This window comes from Toxotes jaculatrix, chromosome 5 (genome assembly GCF_017976425.1).
Source record: "Toxotes jaculatrix isolate fToxJac2 chromosome 5, fToxJac2.pri, whole genome shotgun sequence".
Lineage (NCBI taxonomy): Eukaryota > Metazoa > Chordata > Actinopteri > Toxotidae > Toxotes > Toxotes jaculatrix.
The window spans coordinates 18108548-18128905 of record NC_054398.1 but is presented as its reverse complement, the minus strand read 5'-3'; positions in this window follow the sequence as shown (position 1 = coordinate 18128905).

Here is a 20358-nt window from a genome sequence, read left to right as displayed (position 1 = left end):
AATAAATGCATTTGTCCCACTGCAGAGTGAGAGAAAAGATAATATTAAGTGACAGCATGCTGCCAAAGCTGCAAGATGATACTCAAAACTTTGTCATTCTTATCTTGTTATCCAGTCTTTAGTTTTACAAATTGGAGTATATCAGTGTAAAATCATAATGGAATGAGCTGCCTACTGTACAGAGGCTTGTATTTCTGTGATTTCTGTGTTGTCCTCTGTCAGTATCACTGACCTCTAGTATGAGAAAGCAGCGCACTGACTTGACAGCCAGCCCATTACTTCAGGACTGAAATTCCATGGACAAGGTTTCATAATGCCACACGATTACATGGTGGAGCTGAAGAGGGAGACAGGGGTCTGTGATCTAGCAAGTGTGAGATATCCTGTAAAGTTAGCAGTAAAAAAAAAAAAAAAAAACTTCTATGAAAAGGTGCTTTACACAAGAATGAGGTGTGACCTCTGTGAAGCAGAGTTTAGGATGTACAGGAGTAAAACGCAGCTGAAACATAGATGAGGCGGAGTTTGGCTGCAGCCTCCTGATTTCTGTCCAGCTTATCAGTAGCTGATTTTATAGTTTGTGATTGTACCACCTGTCTCACAAAAGGCAAAATATCTCATCATTCATCTTGAGTATAACATTTAGATTCTGCATTAGAATACACATATTAATTTTGATGATAATGATGCAGCCGGCTTTGCTCTTTAGGCTTTTGTGTGTTCGGCTTTTATGTAAGGGCCAACACATTTTGAAGATAATTGATTTTCCTCTTTGTGGTTGCTTTCTTGTAGTTCAAATGGAATTAATAATTTATGTATTTTAATAACAATTGTTTGGTCATCTGGCCGCCAGGAGATGCATGTCTAATGATTTTTGTGCTGAAATAAGTTAATCAGGACAAATTAGAAAAATTCAAAACTATCAGTCTGCAGAAAGGTATCCAAATCATATCATTCTCATAACCACTGTATGTGCACACAATAAATATTTGAAAAAACTGTGCTTGTATTCATGTACATGACTGCACTGTGAATATACAGCATACTCTTGCAGTATACTGTTAGCCCAGTGAATACTCAGTTACATGAGTGTGTCATTCTACAAACAAACAAACAAATAAGTACATAAATAAATAAATAATTGGTTTGAGCTACAGGCGGTTTTAAAAAAAGAGACAAACACCATCTGACACAGTGAACATGAAGAATGCGATTGACAAAGCACAAATCTGGTTTTACTCTGTCGTAAATATCAGAGCTAAAATCACAACCCATGTACAGACAGGAAATACATATTTTTCAAGATTCCCCAAATGAACCTTTAAGCTCCATCTCATTTTTCCCACCAACAGCTGAGAGCTCAGACATATCAGGTGACATAAAATGACCTCACATCCCCGGTCTGCGGATCATGTGACAACAGGCCACCAACATCCAAATCCTCTCTGGATCAAACTACAGCATCATGCACAGTAGCAAAGAAGCAATCACCTAAGTATGTTTATCCCAGGAGGGAAGCACAAATGCTAATAAAGATGAACAATTCCAATCAGTTAATGTGGATGCATGTATGGCAGCGAGGTTTTTAGCAGCAAGTTGAATTATTTTACCTTTGAAATCATGCCCAGATCATAGACTGCCGGGGAATAAAAGCTTTTAAAGCAGAAGGATCATGATCAGCCCAATTGTGATTTCACAGACAGCTGGAAAGGGCAACGATTATTGATGATTAATTATCTATATTAATTAAGCAGAAATACACTGAGGCTCTCCTTGTAAGAAACCCAGGGGGGCTCATGTGTCAAAAACCTACAGTGTTGCTCAAAAACATATAACAAAATTCTGTTACAGTCAGAGTGGAATAACCTTACACACAGTGTGACCTGTGATGTGAACTACCAGATAAATTATTAATGAAGTGGCTGTAATTTTTTATTTCCCGTCAACCAGACCTTTAAATTAGTTTGCATTCATAAGTGGTTGTCTATTCATGGCTTTTTCCCAAGAGAACAACCTCGCTCAGGATGAGAGTAAAGCAATTAGAGGCCGTGGTGGTCTGGGATCAGGTGCTCCCTTCAGACCAGACCAAGGGGTATTGTGGAAGGCAGGTGATGGGGGTAACAGAGACAGGAAGAAAAAAGGAGAAAAATCACCCAAGGGTAATTTACCGCACTGCGGAAAGAGGCCAGACAATACTACACCACTTATCAGTTCAACTGGAAATTAATTTTGTCACAACTACAGTTTGACTTATTGAAAAATCCAGTAAGGAAAAAAAAACCTAAATTATTTTTAACGGAGCAAACAGAGAAAGGTTGCATCCAGTGCAATACATCCAATGAGTCAGGGGTTAAACTGTATGTTTGCCTGCTTGGCTTCACCAATCACATGAGCATCAATAGACCTTAAACCAGCACCTCTTCCCATTCTACTGGCTGCAGTGTCCAGTGCTTTTAATAATAAAGTGTATATTGGCAAAGACTACTGTACTTCTGTCAGCACATAGAAAGCTAAACCTCCATCTAAACCCAACTGCACATTCAACCCCTCCTTTCTATGTTGCGTCAGCTATGCAAACATGGATGTTGCACTGTGTTCCTGCATGTTTACGTAGTAAAACTCTGCCCTCTGCAGGACGTCAGCTGAACATTATTCATCTGTTCCAGCCTGACTGGCAAGCCTTGCAAGAGGAAATATATATGAAGAATTATTTATGGTGGCGTGAAAACAAGCAACAAGGAGAGTGGATCTGCGTGATTTCAACCCCTGCTGGCTGATGATGCACGCGTGGCCTGATGGAGGGAGACACAAGAAGGAGCTGGGGTTGTTCACCCACAGGCCCGATGTGATGGGATGCTCCTAAGTCTAAACAGCATATGGTGCCTCCCTGGGCATCAACACACATCCTACATGTCCAGCAACACAGCAGGCTGTGTGATGCACACACACCTACACACACACACACTTCTAAATACACAAAATGAGCACACATTCATTCTCAATCACAGTGTAAGCATTTCACTTATGGAATGAGGTGTTTTGTAATAAAACAAAACAATGTTATCATGTTTTTTTCTGTCTATTTCTCTGTCCAGAAGTGGTACACTACTGTGTTGTGACATGACAATGTACACATTTACAAATGTCGCCCAGGGCTGTGGTAAATTCTAATGAGCATATTTTCTACCAAATGATCAATCAGTTACTCAAGAAAATAATCATTAGCCCTTAACGGGATACTATGTTACATTACAATTTAAATTTCAAGGTGAGAAACACAAATAAATCCAAAGTGTGTTTGCTTTTTGGATCTAATTTTAGTTGGTGGACAAACACAAAATATCACCTCCAGGAAAACGGGATGTGTTCATCTCATGATAATTAATCAACAGACAATATAATCTACAGAGCGTCCACAACTGCAAGCATCAAACCCTTTGATTGATTAACTTGTCTTAGGACAACCTTCCCAAGGGTTCATTCTTCATGCTTGACTTCGCCATCACGGCCACCATCTTGATTCCCACAAACATTACATCACCCTGCTGGTTGTCCTTCACTTGACCCTCCACTCAAGTGCTCAAATGGGTGGAATAACATTAGCATCAAGCCCTCCCTCAAAATAAGCCAAAATTGTAATACAAGACTGTTATTGTGGTATTAATAGATCCAGACTGTATTTTTGGAAAGGACAATATTGTATGTGATGTTGGTTTTAGTGATACGTTTTTCCCTAATCCTCAGCTGCTGATGGTGCTTACTGTCCAGGTCTCTCCTGCTGTCATAAATCATGTGGGAAAGTCAATAGAGTTGTCGGGATTTATGTGGGTTTGAGTCTTCACTCTTGAAATGATTTGTTGTAGATAAGGGACATGAGCCCGGCCATAAAAACAATTCAGAAGCACGAGTTATTTTCTTCAGATCTTCCACTGAGGACCAAGGACTCTGCTGTTTTATAATCCTTTAAGGAATGAACAGGACAGTTTTTGGATCAAATTATTAACAAAAAAATAAAAAATAAAATAAAATCTGTTTTCGGGACCTTGGCTTAGTAATCAGTCATTTAACAATGATAAAAACATAATTATATAGTATAAATCAAGTTTTTTGTCATGTCCTTTTTCTGAAATGCTATAATTTCAGAAACAAGCGGCAAAAATGTTACAAAGCCCTGCTGCAGAGGCTATAAAGTCAACATATTGCTACAAGATGTGTGACATGATGGTACTAGATACACGCAGTGCAGAGTGCCTACAGTGACCTGCCATATGTCCCATCAGAGGACACATAGGCAGACTTTGCTCCTGTGTCAAAGCCTCCAGAAACGTACCCAACATCTGCCATTTCCCCCAGTGCAGTCTGTGGGATCACGCACACAACCTTCGCACGCATCACGCATGGCCAGCTCCACCTCACTGTCACATACAAACCCCCTCCATCTCCTCCAACCATCCCCCAGTGCTCATCACTTATAGGACACACACAAAAAAATCATCCATTCGACTCTGTTCTTACATAACAGACCTGTCTCACCTAGAGAAAATCAGCTGCTGCTCCAATCACAGTGCCTCCCCTCGACCCCCCTCTCTTCCTTCCAATAAGGCCTCCTACAGTGTTAGTCGTGATAAATCTCCTGCGCCCACCCCCCGCGCTCTGCTCCTCCCTCCCTCTCTCTTTTTCCACAGCCTTTGTGGTGTGTCTCACTCAGGTCCAGCCCTCTCCACTCCCACCCTTGTGCACCTCCACATCTTCATCACACGGGAACAATCTCCCTCTAACAGGCCCTGAATATGCAGATTGGTTAATTCAGCTGCAGTTGCTCTCTCCGTAAATGCATCTGCAGCACTTTCCGAAGACTGAGCAGCAAATAAATGCTTACGCTGGGGCTTTTTTTGGTGGTGGTATAGGGGGAGTGCCTCTGTCCACAGCAGACTGCAGCCAAGGATGGGAATTTAGAAGTGGGATGGGGCAAGCAGAACTAATAAGAGATTAAGACTTTGACCGAGGCAAAGCTCAAGACCCAGTTGGTGACTGATCCTGATCTGTTAAGGGGTAATTAATTTAATTGCGCTTTTCATCTTGGCTCAGTTGCATCTGCTCCTGCTGATACACTGTTAGTTCCTCTGCAACTCACCTGGTTATAGCCTCTGCAGCAAACATTCCTTTAACATTTTCCAAAACAGCTGAGAGGGCAGGAAAAATACTGCATTAAAAACAGATCTTTCCCAAAATCAAAGCACATGAAACAGAAACAGCAACATCAGTTTAGCATCCATGCTGCGCCAGGTCTACAAGGTAGGTTTTGTGTCAAGAAGATGCTTTTTTTTCTCCGCCCCACTGTCATGATGAAATATAATGCACATAAAGATGAGCTGCATATTCAGAAACATCTCAACATTGATCCGTACCAAAAACACACACATAGCAAAGAAGACAAATCCCCTAGAAAAAGATTACTGTTTACTGTTTTTTATCAATAATCCCTGATGTCTTTTTTAGAACAACAAAGAAAAGTCATACAGGGGTTTGATACCAGAGATTAGTGTTGTAAATAATAAAGAGAATTTTGTTTAATACTAGAACAGATGGACTAATGCATCTCTCCAAAGCATTAAGAAATACTGTAAACGCTGCTGCTTTGAAATGGGACGAGGTGTTGTTGATGAACACTGAAAAATAACTTCAACTATACACAAAGGCATTGGGTGCATTAAAGACTGTAGCCACCCCCCGCCCCCCACCCTCCATCTCTGTTGTGCTTTCTGCAGCCTTAGCACTAAAATCTGATTCAAGCTTTCTGTGAACAAGTGCGCTGCTTGCCAACACAAATGACAGCGGGAGTGGGCCAGGCGCCAAAGTCCTCCCCTGACTATCAAGAGAGAAAAGCAATCAAAAGAAGCAATCAATATAAACAAAGTCTTAACTACTATTGATTATTTAGCTCTATGCTGATGGGCAATGATAGTTATGGACCTAAATTCATACACTCATTTGATTAATATCTTTACTTTTCTGTTGAAACAGCCAATCAGGTGATTTCACCGATTTCTCTGTGTGAAAATCATTGCAGATCATCCAACAGCTCACAGGCAATGTTGTGTCTGTTGTGACATTTTAGTAGGATGCAATGGAAACAGCTCCTCAGCTCAGCATCCTGCAGTCTCATCACTCACTGTAAGGCGGACCGTTACTTCCATCAGCTGCATTTGAGTTTGGGCAAGTCAGCAAGTTTTCCTCTAGTGCACACACAGCCTGTACAAAAGAAATATACCATGGAAAGGCCAGGAGCCCTTAGCTGAGCTCTCAGGCTCTGGTGAGATAGTGGCCTCTTGAGCCATTTGAAACGTCCTCTGAGTGACAGGCCATAAAGACAAATGACCACAATGTGGTAAGTCACTCTCTATGACTTACAGAACAGAACAGAATATGAGAATACAGACATTAGACTGCATTTTCCACTCAGATGAAGGCTTACGTCGTCTGTTTATGGCTCAAAATCAAGGCCACCACTAATCTGTCAATTACAGTCTAAAAGCATTCACCTCCAGCATTTCACTGTCAGGTTTACTAGATGGGAGCTGAATACTGATTTTGTAATTGCTTTTGAAATGTAGGTCTTTTGTTCAATCAAGACAATTCATTTTTCAGACTGAGACCATGACTGATAAGTGTTTTCAAATTCTCTGTGCCGTAATATTTTCATTGCTTGTTTTGTTCAGTGGTTGGAAAGGTTGGTCGGTTGGTTCACCACTTTGGATCAGACTGAAATATTTTAACAACTATTTGATGGATTGCCATGACATTGTATACAGACTTAATGGACTATAGTGGATCAACCCTACAGTTATGACTTTGGTGATCCTCTGACTTTTCATCTGTTGCCACCAACAGATTGATATTTTTGCCTTTTAGAACAATACTGTATCTTAACAAGTAGCAGATGGATTGCCATGAAATTTGACACAGATATCCATGTTGCTCATCTGATGAATCCTAATAACTTTGGTGATTCCTTAACTTTTCTTCTAGTGCTGCCAGCAGATCCACATTTTCACTTATATAGTGAAGTATCCCAAACATCTGCAGGATGGATTCGCACAAAATGTGGTAGAGATACAGATGTTGCCCAGACAATGTATCCTCATTTTTTTGTTGATCCCTTGACTTTTCCTGTAGTGCCACCGTGAGGTTGACCTTTGTGGTTTTAAGGGTAATGTTTCAACACCCTACCACCCTCAGGATAAATAATTATCACAATCAATTGTCAATCAGTTATATCAATTATAATTTGACAACTATTAGTCTTAGAAATAAAGCAGCATGAAGAGCATCAGAGGGATACATTCTCAAACTAAATGGTTACTTTTTTATGTTTTTTCTTAAAACAGAATTTAGTTCAATGTGATTTTAAGCAGCTGCAAATCAGCAAAAGTCTATATTACTATAGCTGACCAATTCTTATCAATAATTTAACCACCTCAGTGGTTTTGTGGCATCCTGTAATGAGATGGAGAGTTTGAGCTGAATGCACAGTCAGGTCATAGCTGAGCTGTCAACACAATATAATTCCCCTGAGGCTGAGGCCCTCTAGCAGTCTATCGCTCTGTCTGGAAACAACAAGATACATGTATGTATTACAACTGTGTCTGCTTTGATTTATGCACATCAGAGCTCCGAATCTTAAACACTCCTTTGTGAATTGTTCTGTCTCATGTGTAAAAAAAAAACACTCAGTACCAGATATTTCATGATAATTCAGTGTGACTAAAAAGACCAGACATTTCCGAGCTTCAACCTGAGCATTTGAGAACATTTTGTGGCAGTCAAGGATTGAGACACCTGAGACACCGGTTTACTGAATGCGTTTACAGATGTGAGATGTATGTGCATATAAAACACATATGCATGTGTTTATGAGCAACACTGATGGCCAACCAAATTTCTTCTTGGCGATCATCGTAGAGAATCTTGAATCTGAACATACATTTTAAATATCTGGCATAATAGTAGCTATTAAGTGTGGAAATGGCAGTAGCCATTCATGGTGACGCAAATGTTCAATCTCTTCACTGCTTTCATCCAAAAACAGATTACAAATGGACAACTAGTCAAAGTTATAAGAGATTAAAAATCAAAATCTGACTGTAATAAATTGTCCATCTTAATGTACGCTGTAAAACTCTTTATAAAAGTACAATGTGTAATTTCTACACTTCAGTTTTGGTACAGATTAAACCAGGACAGGCTGGTTATTTCATCCAGTCTTTTGGCTAAGACAACTAGCTACATGCAGTAGCCTCATATTTATTGTATGGACATGAGAGAAGTTTCTTCCTTTTTTTTTTATTATTTTTTTTTTAATAATCTTATCTAACTCTCCACAAAATAGTGAAAAAGCATGTTTCCCAAATACTGAACAACTCTTTTAATTAAGGAAATGTGCTGACAACAGAAAGATGACTACTTTGCATTATTATCTCTAAAGTGTAAATGTGAATCAGGGGCCTGTTTAACCTAATTTGCAACTCGAATTTCCTGCTGCTAAGTTGTACTAATCAAAACAAATGCCATAGTTGTGGCCCATGTAATATATAGGATTTATCTCACTGTTTTTTAAGAGACCTTATCTGTCAGTATCATTTCAACCATAATCAAATCTTTCTCATGTTAGATTCCTGGCTTGTAAGTTTTGTACATTTTGGTCATTCATTACAGTGTCTGTGATTAGGTGATTCAGCTCATTAATGCATTGTGTTTGCTGTACAGCCAGTTTACTTACATTGGAGTCAAGGAGATCAATGCTGTCCAGGCTCTTGCTCCTGTGAATGCGGCCCTTAATGCGGCGGAGTGATGGCTTGCCCTGAATGGTGCTCACTGAGGAGGCTGCTGTGATGGAGCCAGCGGTTGGGCTGGGGTGTATCCTGAGGTCATCACGGAGGGAGCAGGAGGAGGAGGAGGACAAAGAAAAACAACAGCACTACATCAGGGCAAGTAAGTACACATTGAGCATGGTTGTATCACAGCAGGACAGAGAGCGCCTCAGGAAAAACCGAAGAAGAGGGGGAAGACCATGGTCACGTTTCTACTTTTCAAAATGCCACAGTTCCCCGCTGGATAAAATGGCATTTAAAGAAATCTATAATTGGATTTAATGCCACGGAGGCCCTGTAGGGGAGCCGGTTCAAGCTCAGGAAGCACTGCAGCTTCAACCACAGAGGGCCTGTGCAGCTCTGTGGGGCACACCAGTCAGACTGTAGCTGGGTCATGGTGAGATATGGGGAGGAGGCACACTTGGCTGACCTACCATCAATACTCTCAGGAAATATTTTACCCTTCACAAATGACATACTTAAGCAGCACCGTTGGAGCCCTGCTGACCACATTAAAACCCTCAGCTTCTGATTCCCTTTGTGTTTCCCATGTTTGTAGCTTAATTGCTGTGTAATGTTCTGCCATAAAATTAATCCACCCTGTGGGGATGAAGAAATCTGAAATGAATTGAGAGTTTAGTTTATCAGACCATCTAGAGCAGGGGTAAGTTTGTAAACCAGCCACATCTATCGCCCATATTTAAAGTGTATATATATTTTATCAGTAACACATTTTAATGTAACTGATAGCTTTATTAATGATAATAAATCAATTGCTATTCTTTTGTAGATGAGTTATAAGCCACTGTTAAGTGCAACCTTTGGGTTGCCAGGTGTGAAAAACATTTTGGGCTGATTTTTGACTCTTCTATTTGATAATAATGCAGCTATAAATGTCAGTAATCTATTAATGAACACTTGTGTAAGACACACCTTCTAATGTTAATACATTGTCAATAAATAAATTATGGTCTAGCTACTTTGCAGGTTTTTCCAGAGGGGAAGTGGTGCATTAGAGTGTCAGTGTGAAAAGACAACACAGATGTCCTGCTGAGGGGGATGATCCAGCTAAAGAGATTTTTCACAACTTGGCAACCTGAGAGTTCTTATTAATGGCTTATGACTGATATAGAAAACATTAGCATTGTTATTAATCATTAAGAAGGCCATTAGCCACAGTTTCTAAACCACTGCTCTATTAGCTTTTCAGTTAAGATTTTCTGCTCTTCTGTGCTTTAGGAAACTGTGACAAATATTTTCACTATCTTCTGACATTTTGAAGACAAAACAAATGATGGATCAATGAAGAAAATGATCTCAAGATTAATCAATAATGAAAATAGTAAGACCAGCAACATTAGTGCCGCTGAATTTTTTTTAGTATAGAAGAGGCTCTTTGCCATTATCGCACTGCATTCATACAGCATGGTGCAGCTCAGACTTGTACTACTGTTACTGCCTCTTCTCCTCTCCTCTTCTCTTCCTCTATATCACCCTGGTCCTTTCTCTCTGTGTCATGGAGGACAGTCGTTCTTAATGAGGATTTACTAAACGCAGTACTCAATGAGGGAGAAATCCTGTCTACACAGTGTGGCTCAGAGACAGTAGATATCCATTAGCGTGCTCAGCAGCAGGCCCCGAGGAACTCCTGAGGTTTGGAGACTCAGCAAGGGAAATTACAAAGGAAAGGAATGAACAAAGATGGGAGGAAAGAGAGCATCACCTTCCACTTTCTCTCTCCATTAATTCAATAGTTGCCTGAAGCAGAGTAAGGTGCTTACTGGCTGGAAATGCAAGGTAAAAGCATTCGGCAATACATGCAGTCAATTACAGGCGACCTCAGGTTGTTCTCATAAACAATACAGCAAACATGACTAATGAGAAAAGCTGCTTGGACTGTATCACGGGCCCGGTGTACTCCTGCACATTCAGAGGCTCATTTCTTGGATGTTGATTCTGAAATGGATTTCAGCCAAAGCTCTTCAGGCCACAAAGGCAGAATGTAACACAGTGCCAGCAACTGTGCCGACTCAGATATAATGTGCAGTGAATGATTTCATATCACTTTTGTGATGAATTCTTCTTCCATATAAAAAATGCAGGTATAATGTGTTTCACTTGAGGTTTGAGAGAACATATAAAACTGTGACATTGAATGTTAATGACTCCTTTTCACTTTATCATGGTTATAGGTACATTTTGGACTTTTTAGGACACATACTCATGGAATAGGGAATAATTTTAAAGGAACAGTTAGATATTTTGGGAAATAGAGTTATCAGCTTTCTTGTCAAGAGTTATATGAAAAGACTGATACTGCCTTAATGTCTGTACGCTAATTATGAATCTACAGCCAGCAGCTGGTTAGCTTAGCTTAGCATTAAGACTGGAAAGCTAGCCCAGCTCTGTGGAAAGGTAAGTTGCAGAGATCATTTCTTGCAGTAACTTTCTGGATGCTAAGCATCACCATCATCATGACTCACCGCCTAGAAATAGTACATGACCCCACTTAAAACTGCAACTTGTCGTTTTTACATGACATTGTTAAACAAATGAGACATTAAGTATTAATGAGTGAGCTTCAGAGGTGCTGGTAAGCAGACTGTGTTACCTTTGGACAGTCAGGTAAGCTGTTTCCCCCTGTTTTCCTTCTTTATTCTAAGCTAAGCTAACTGGCTGCTGCTGCAGGATGTAGCTGCGTATTTAGCATTCAGACACACATCACAGTGTGGCCCTGATCTTCTCGTTTAACTTTGAGGAAGTAAGAGAATAAGTGTACTTCCCAAATACACATAATATAATTAAAAGGGCAGTGAATGATGTTTTATTTTATTTTCTGTTGGCATAAGATGGCAAATATATTAATCAGTAAGAGGCTGAATGGAAGCATCAGATCCTTTATTTTTTGCTGTTTTATTTTAGCAGACAGGTCAGGTGCTTGCTGTGTGGAAGGTTCATGACACAATAAGTGTCTGCTTGGCCCTGATATGACAACGGTAGGGGACTCTTTTTGTAGCCTCTGTGAACACAGAGAAATCTGCTTCAAAAAATAATGGAATAAGATCAATGCCAAGTCCCCAAATGGCCCGCACTGTCCACTACAAAGTGTGATAGTGCGGTTCACAGATAAGGTCAAGCAGATGCCTGATGCTATTACAGAGACAGAATAACAGACTCACACACATGAATCAGCTGCAGGATTTTATGCCATCCCACTGTTCCCTCTGTCTTGGTCTGCCTGGAGGAGCCATCAGGTACGATTAGTTTGAGCAATAACGGCTACTGCTTAATCAGCAGGTCAATAGGCAATGTTACGCTTCATTCCTCCCATCTTGGCCAGTGCTAAAATAAAACTTAACAAAGACAGCAATCCTGACCAGTGTCTGATACACACAGACACAATAAAACACATACACGGTGAGAGAAACACAATCATACTCAGCTAATTCAACAAGAACCCGAATGAGCTATCTCTGAGCTGGAACCACACTATCTGCCTGCTTTTGTTTTGGAGAAAAGGTGCAATTTAAAAATGAGGGGAAACATTGTGTAAACAGTAACTTGTTGTATTATCCCTGCAGGCTTGCAACAGAGTGTAAAGTTCATTAAGTCAGGTTAATGCCAATCTTTGGCTGTGTGCGGGGGGGGGTGGGGGGGGGGGGGGGGTTGTTTAAGACTGCAGGCGAGAGGAACATCTGTTTGCAAAGACCAATCCCAATTTAGAGCGCTGCCGCTGCTGCTATTCAGTCTTTATCAAAGGCAAGCAGAGCTGTGTCTCTTCTAATTTTGGGAGAATGTGATGCACATGGCTCACATGGCCCCTGCTCGTGGATGGTGAGAGTGTTCAGGCAGAGCGGGGTGTAATCTCACCGCCACACGCTCTGAGATCAGCAGAACAGGAAGCGTCTCTGACCATTTGACCAGAAATGGGACAGAATTAACGCTGCAATTATGTAAAAAGGCAACCTTAAAAACAGGATACATGAATGATACAACAAGCTGTTTGTATGCAAAATCAACTGAGCCTTTTTCTTTGTTTACACTGGTGTATCTTTCAGTGATGTCACATCCTGTCATACATCTGTATCCTAAATGTTTATGAATGACAAAAATATGAATCATAGTTTTTTTTTTTTCCAAATCCTTAACAGGGTGGCGTATAGAGCTGACAAAAAGATGACCATTTTACATAGGTAGGTAATGAATTATTATTTTTCATTGTCATTTGAGAAATAGATTTTTTAAATTAATTGTTCATTCTTAAAAGTCAGACATGATGACACATGGTGATCACATGATACCAGAGCTCCAAGAGATGACTCACACCTAACACAATTTACAGTTATATGAAAACCAGCAAATCTTTACATTTTAGAAGCTGTAACAAAAAATGGTGATAATCAAATATTAAAACCAAAGAATATAAAATAAAAAAATAAAATAATATTATAGCCAAAGACTAATTTTATGTCTATCTTATGTTTATTTTATATCTTTTATCTGGAGTATTTTCTTAAATTTCTGACCATGGACACACAGTGTTAATGAGTATAGAGCAGTATTGATCTTAAAGGTCACTTTAATCAAGCTATCAATATCATTTGTGGAAAAAGGTTAAACCAATAGAACATCTTTCTCCAAAATCCTGGCAGGGAGACGAGGAGGAACAAGTCCTCACATAATAATACCAGCTGTTATGTAAGAATATGAATTACAACTAAAATATTAAGAATTATACAACCCAAGGCTTACATTTACACACATTTGTCTTTATAAAAATATTTTTGTGCTTCCTGTCTGATACTTATTAAGAAGCTTTATGTGTGCTTATTGTATTTGAAAGAAAAAACGATACGTCATTCATTGAGGATTTCTGATTCATGTGTTAAAACGTGCTGCTCTACTTTTTTTGTCACTAGGCTGCTTTTTAATCAGTTTTACAAGGTCTTTAGCCACACACACACACACACACACACACACACACACACACACACACACACATATTTCCAAAAACACAAGCTTATCAAATCAGGACACTGCACAATACAACATCACATTATACCACATTCATTAGGACGACGTGTTTGTCCAAAATAAATAACTAAAAGATCAGTTCTGCACACACGCTTTGTGTGTTTTCTTGTATAATATATGGTCAAGGAGCGGCATATCTGCTGAAGGCACTTTGAGTCACAGGGAAGGTGCTTTAATGATACAACCACCAGTACTATTACTATTACTACTACTACTATTACTATCTCTAGTATTTCTTAGTTACTGATGATACAGATTACAATGAAATTAATAAAAATGAGGAAAACATAAGGATAAACTTTAGTCATGAATATGAATCCCAGATACTATATTTTATGTGTTTTTAACAATCACCATATTAAGTCAGGTTAATAGGGTATTAAACAAAGTGCAGCTGTTGGTGTCTCCTTGCACCAGACAGTGGCTTCAAGCCTTTGTGTTATCTTTGTACATTAGTTCTTAGGCTGTATTATCAAGAGCTTTTCCTTTTCTACTAATATTTTTAGTCTTAATACTACTGCTGAAAAATTTCAAATGCGTGCTGTAGAGTTTCAAATGTCTTTTTTGTTTTTTCCCACCTTCCCCGGCCACCTTTGTTTTTCAACCTTAATCTGTTTCTATGATATTGTAGAATTTTTTTTTCCTTTGCACAAATACAAATTCAAAAACTCATGAAACTTGCTACAGACAGGTCATTTATCACAGTAACTATTAAGACTGCAGTAATTCTTTTTTGTCAGAGATCAGTTATTGTTAAATCGCAATGACAGTTAAATGCAAAAAGGCTGACTTGTAACAATAATATGGCTTTGACGAAATTAAAGGCGGACATGATGCGTGGGTGATGACTTACACAACTAAGGCAAATTACGTCATGGAAATTAATGATGAGTGATGCCTGAAAGCTGGGAAAAAAACCCCAACCTACATTAAAATGTCTAAACCACACTGACACGATTTCCAAAGATGGTCAGTTGTAACAGAGGCATGTGTAGTAAATGGAGTCAAACATTCAAAAACCCTCCTATGATGCTTTAAATGTCAAACAATGACAAAAAAGTTTAGAAACAAAAATACCAATTATAAAGTGATCAGTGTTTGTAGTGGCTTATTAAAGGGTGCCCGAGCTAGGAGATCTTAGCATCTACACTCCATCTCACAATAGTTGGGACAACTGCTCTTCACCCAAGCTGTAAAAAAAAATATACAGTTTAACAAGGTCAGAGCTTGTTCTAAGAGTTACATAACTAGTTTAGCCTTTTGTATCAGTGCACTGCTGTAGATGAGACAAGACGCTCTCCACAAAATCTACTTAAATATGGAGATAAATATCAAAATTACAATAAGAGCAGAAACATGAAAGGAGTCCACTGTCTCAGTGAAATCCCTCTTCTTCTCCCAGAAGGGCAATTAGGCTAATAAGAAGATGACTAAGGAATATGATTAGCCATAGAGACCAAGAGATAAAAAGCTGCATGTGATAAGCGTCTGACCCCCGCTGAGGTTACAGCAGCACACTGACTTCAGTCACGTTGCTGTTTATAAAAGGATGGTGGTCATGTTCCTGTAAATGTTTGAATTTGAGATACAGAAAAGAGATTTGGGAACACTGGTAAGTACAAACTGAAAAAAAATCCTGTTGAATGCATACTATCTGGATAATATACAGTTGTTTAATTTCTAACGTTATTTCACATGTTCTAATGTTCAGGTTGTGGTTGTGCAAGTGTCTCTAAACCACCTTTGATCACAATAAGCTTTCCCAACACATCATGATGCTCAGAGATTTTCAGCATCCATGTTTTGTCTTTGCTTCAGTGACATAAATGGTTTAGGAAATGATTTAGGTTGGCTTCAAAGCGGTGATGATAATAGTTAAGCCTCACACACTAGATCCAAGCCAATGTAGCTGCATTATGTGGGCAAATGATCCACACGGTGCAATGTAGTTCGAGTTTGTGCGAAACACTTGCTATCAGAGTGCCATTGAGCCCATTGACTCCTAATTAACCGTCTTTGCTTTCAAACAAGATGATAATCCGGCTGTAATTAGGGAAACTATGTCACCCACGTTGCAGCCTTGGCAGCAATCTGCTTACAGCAAGGAAAAGGAATGAAAGGAAGATTGTCTTAAAGTAAACAAATGAACAAGGCCGCAGGAGAAGACAGAGAGAGTGAGAGGCGGTCACTGCAATATACTGTAGCATACAGGCACACAGAGTAATGAGGACACCGAACAGGTGGACAGACAAGACACAAACACACATGCTGAGATAGGAGTATGGGTAGAAAATGTTTAATAGACAGGGCTATGAGAAGTGTACAGAGGCCTGGCAGCAGCACAGGAAATAAAAACAGGAGAGGACCATGTTTCATGCTTTACATTTTATTAATTAGTTACAACAGCAGTGGGGATAAGAATGGGGCTGAGGAGGGAAGCGGTGGTGGTGGTGGTGGTTTACCACATGGTTAGCTTGATGGTGACATTTCCAGTGACAACAGCAGTGCAGTGGAGGCCATACAGTACATTAAAGCACATGAAGTTGGAGGCAAAGAAACAATGATGAGGCTATGACATCATCCTACGCATTCAACTTTGCAAACTGATGGAGAGGAAGGACATATAGGCTCGAGCCACTGGACTTCACACACACACGCACGCACGCACAGAGGCACGCGCGCACGCACACAAACTCCCAGCATGCGGAGTAGTTGCCTTACCTACTGTGTATCGACCACAGTAGGTTTGTGGTGATTGCAACATGGTGCAGACTGGCTGCAGTGGCTGAAATGAATATTGTGTCATTTTGGAGAGTGAGCGGGCGCACCGTGGCTCCGTGACCCGCTCACCATTTGACGAGATGTGGGAGGCGACAGCTCGGCTCATCGCAGCCCCCCTTTTTTTCTCCCAACCTGCATCACATTATCATCATCATCATCATCATCCGCACCAAGATTCATACTCACCACATACGCTTCCTGGGTGGAAGACAATGTTCTTTGTTGGAGGCGGTCACCCCCAGAGCCAGCTGCATAACAGTAATGTATTTCTGGTAATTCACCATGGTACTGTCCACCGCTACTAAAAATCCAACCCAAAGAAAAGCACAGGTGATCATATATTTCTTTATTCCCTGGCATCCGCCTCCGCTGCGTCTTCCATGCTCAGCATCACAACGCCATTTCCAGCGCTGAAGGACTGACAGTGAAAACACTCCCCAAGGAGCTGAGCGAAAGGTGCCGTACCGCTGCGACCCATGTCTGCAATGACACTCTGACCGTGTTTTAGCGCTCGGAAACAGCTCGCCGATCCATTCGATTTGTATTTCTTTGAGAGTATGTGTGTGTGTTTTTTCAGGATTTGGACATTATCTCCTTCCTCCTGCCTCCTCCCTCCTATCCAGGGCTGGAAACACTCTCTTAAAAACGCTGCAGCGTCCAGGCGTCCGTGTGTGTGAGGTAGGGGAGAGAGTGTGTGTACAGTGTAGTCAGAGGGGAGCGACTGGGAGGAAGGGGAGGAGGGAGAGGCGAGGGGGAAGAGGGAGTAGGAGGAAGGAGGGGAGGGGAGGCGAGGGAGGGCTCGGTAGCATCTGTTTAGGAAGTCGAAAGTTTGTCTTTAATCACTTGTTAAAGGGTGGCTTATTCAGATACTCGTGTGTATTTGTGTTACACAATACTTTCTGGAAGCAGTAATCACTGACATGGGCGTAGCTAGAAATTCTGAGCCCCCCTGAAAGCCTCAAAGCACAGTAGTGTGCTTCCCCTCACTCCTTTCTTTTCTTTTTTTTTTTTTTGAGGTGGGTGGGGGTATTTTTGAGGGTACTTCCTGTTCTACATGAGACCTTTATCAGAGGACATTTTGACATGTCACCTTAGGAAAAGCGTAAATGTAAATGGTAAGTGATTGATGGTTGAATTCCATGTAGTTGCTGGTATTGTGCATGCTGCCAGTCACCTAATTTTAAGCATATTTTCAATTTAAAGAAACAAACAAAAAAATCAACAAACATTTAGCCATTTAGTTGACTATTCATTGCACTCTTATGACATTAATTCAGTTATTTAAATATATATATTGGGAGGCATCAGAGTTGAGTTCAAGGGCTGAGAAAGAATGTTTTATGTAGCACACTGTGCTAAAAAATATGGTTGAGGGAAGGGTTTGATTTTATCAGACATTAAATTCATTAAATTCAAATTGTTTATCCTGTGCAGGGTCACAGGGGACTGACCTATTTCAAGTTACACTGGGTGAGATGCAGGTGTACACCCTGGACAGGCTGACGCATACAGTTTAGACTGACAACCATTCACACTCACAGTTACACCTAATTCTGAGTCATCAGGACATGCTTGTTTTGGGGCTGTGGGATGAAACCCAAGCGAGCAAACTCCACAGAGAAAGTCAGCATTTTCAGAAATACACCAACCTTGTTTCTTGTGGGAATGATCAGGGCAAGTATCTTCCCTTACACTGCATACATTTTAAGAAACGAGAATACACACAGAAAGAAAACATTTGTGGTATTTCTCTTTAAGTCGGATTACTGAGCAATTAAGGATGAAAATTATGCCAAAATCATTAGTTCCTGATCTTCACCATAACCCCTCCCTCCCCCTAATTATATTATATATAATATTATAATATTGGACGTGTTCTAATTGTATCACTGAATGATAAACCCTGTATGTTTTCAGCTATTATGGGCCTAAAACATGAATTAAGAAACAGTAGTTTATCTTGAGAAAATCAAACATTTTTGTTTCATCAGGCAATATTTATTTACCTAAGTAATTTAAAGTGACATTGTGATGCTAGAAAACATTTTTCAGTTTTGCTGAAGATTATACCGTGACTTAGTTCATGGAGGTGCAGTACACAGCAGCTCTGCCTCAGTGTACTGTGCCCACACCACCTGTCATTAGCAGCAAACAGAGGCTGGCGTGGGTTGTTTTTCAGTCAATAGACTGACACACTGGTGCCGTTCTAAGCTTCAGAGTAAGTCGATTAGTCTAGACTTTGAAGTCTTAGAGGAGAGAGCCGCCTTCTCACCTGAGTAGAAAAGTGCACCTCTCACTCTCACTAGACCAGACAGACTTAAACAGTGATGTCGAACGACACAGGCAGTCTGAGGAAGCCAGATAAATGGAAACTGAGGATCTTATCTGTTGTGAGTAATACAAAAGCATTAAAAATTAGCTGATATAAGCATTATATGATAAAGAGATTATCTGATCGCATACTAAAAATGATCTTGAGTAAATGGTGAGTCCTCCGAAAGATCTCATACAGCTAAAGAGGCAGAGCACGGCACTGACACTGCCAGTGTCAGGGGAGCAAATCCCTCTGTGGCCAATGTTGCTAAAAATGTATGCACCCATGACACTGTAGCGCTCTATGTGTGAAAATCTCCTCTACATGTTGTGTGTTATGTTAACCTGCAGTACTGACAGTGTAAACTGCTCTTTGGCAAGAGAATAAACATCTAGAACTGCACGTTTGAGTATACTATGATGTATGATAATGTAAAATTAAACAATGACAAATGTCCCCTATATCTACAATAAAAAGCTCAGCTTGTATTGGTTTAGTATTTTAGATATTATAGTATGGTAGTATTTAGACATTACAGTAAAGCCCAAAATAATACGCAGAGAATGAACATCAGGCCTATTCTGAAATATAAAACCACCCTTTTTGTGGTTGCTAGTCAGTTACTTCTGAGTGACTGGAGGCAGAAAACCCTTCAGGGCATTAAAGGAACCTACATTCATTGCTTATATGTCCAAAATGTCCTAAACATAGTACCTGCTAATTAGAAAGCATCAAATGTTATCTGTGTATACTTGTGTATACATGTCAAACAAGCCTGAATTCTGCACAGTTTTCTGAGTTTGAAACAGAATATTTAGGAAGAAATCAGTACAAGTGTACATTTTGCATATTTGTGGACTCATTCCAGTATTTTTAGATTTGGTAGATTTCAATTTGAGTACATTTAAGCCAGCAAAATAAATTAATAAAAGATTCATTGTTTTTCATAACAGAATTTTACTTAAGGTGGGAAGTGAAATGGTAACACGTCATTTTCAGGTCCATTATTTCTTCATAATAACCTATGTAATTTGGTATTAAAGAGAACATAGATGTTGTTCTGAGACTTTAGTTTACTTTACTTAGTTGAGCTTGCCAGTAGTTTTTGATTTCCTTGAAAGAACTGCTCTATTTAAATAAAACTAAACAGCTGACTCAATATGGAAGATCTGAAAAAACTTTTTTTTTTGGTGCTGGTTGGACTTCAACTCATGACTTCAGTATTTTTAAAATCCTGGCTTTGGTCCTGGCAATAAGAGGTGATAACAACAGTTACATTTTAAGCCAAAATCAATGTCAGATTTGGAGCTCATGAGGCTTAAATTTATTTTGAAAGGATTTCTACTAAATTGTATATTAGCA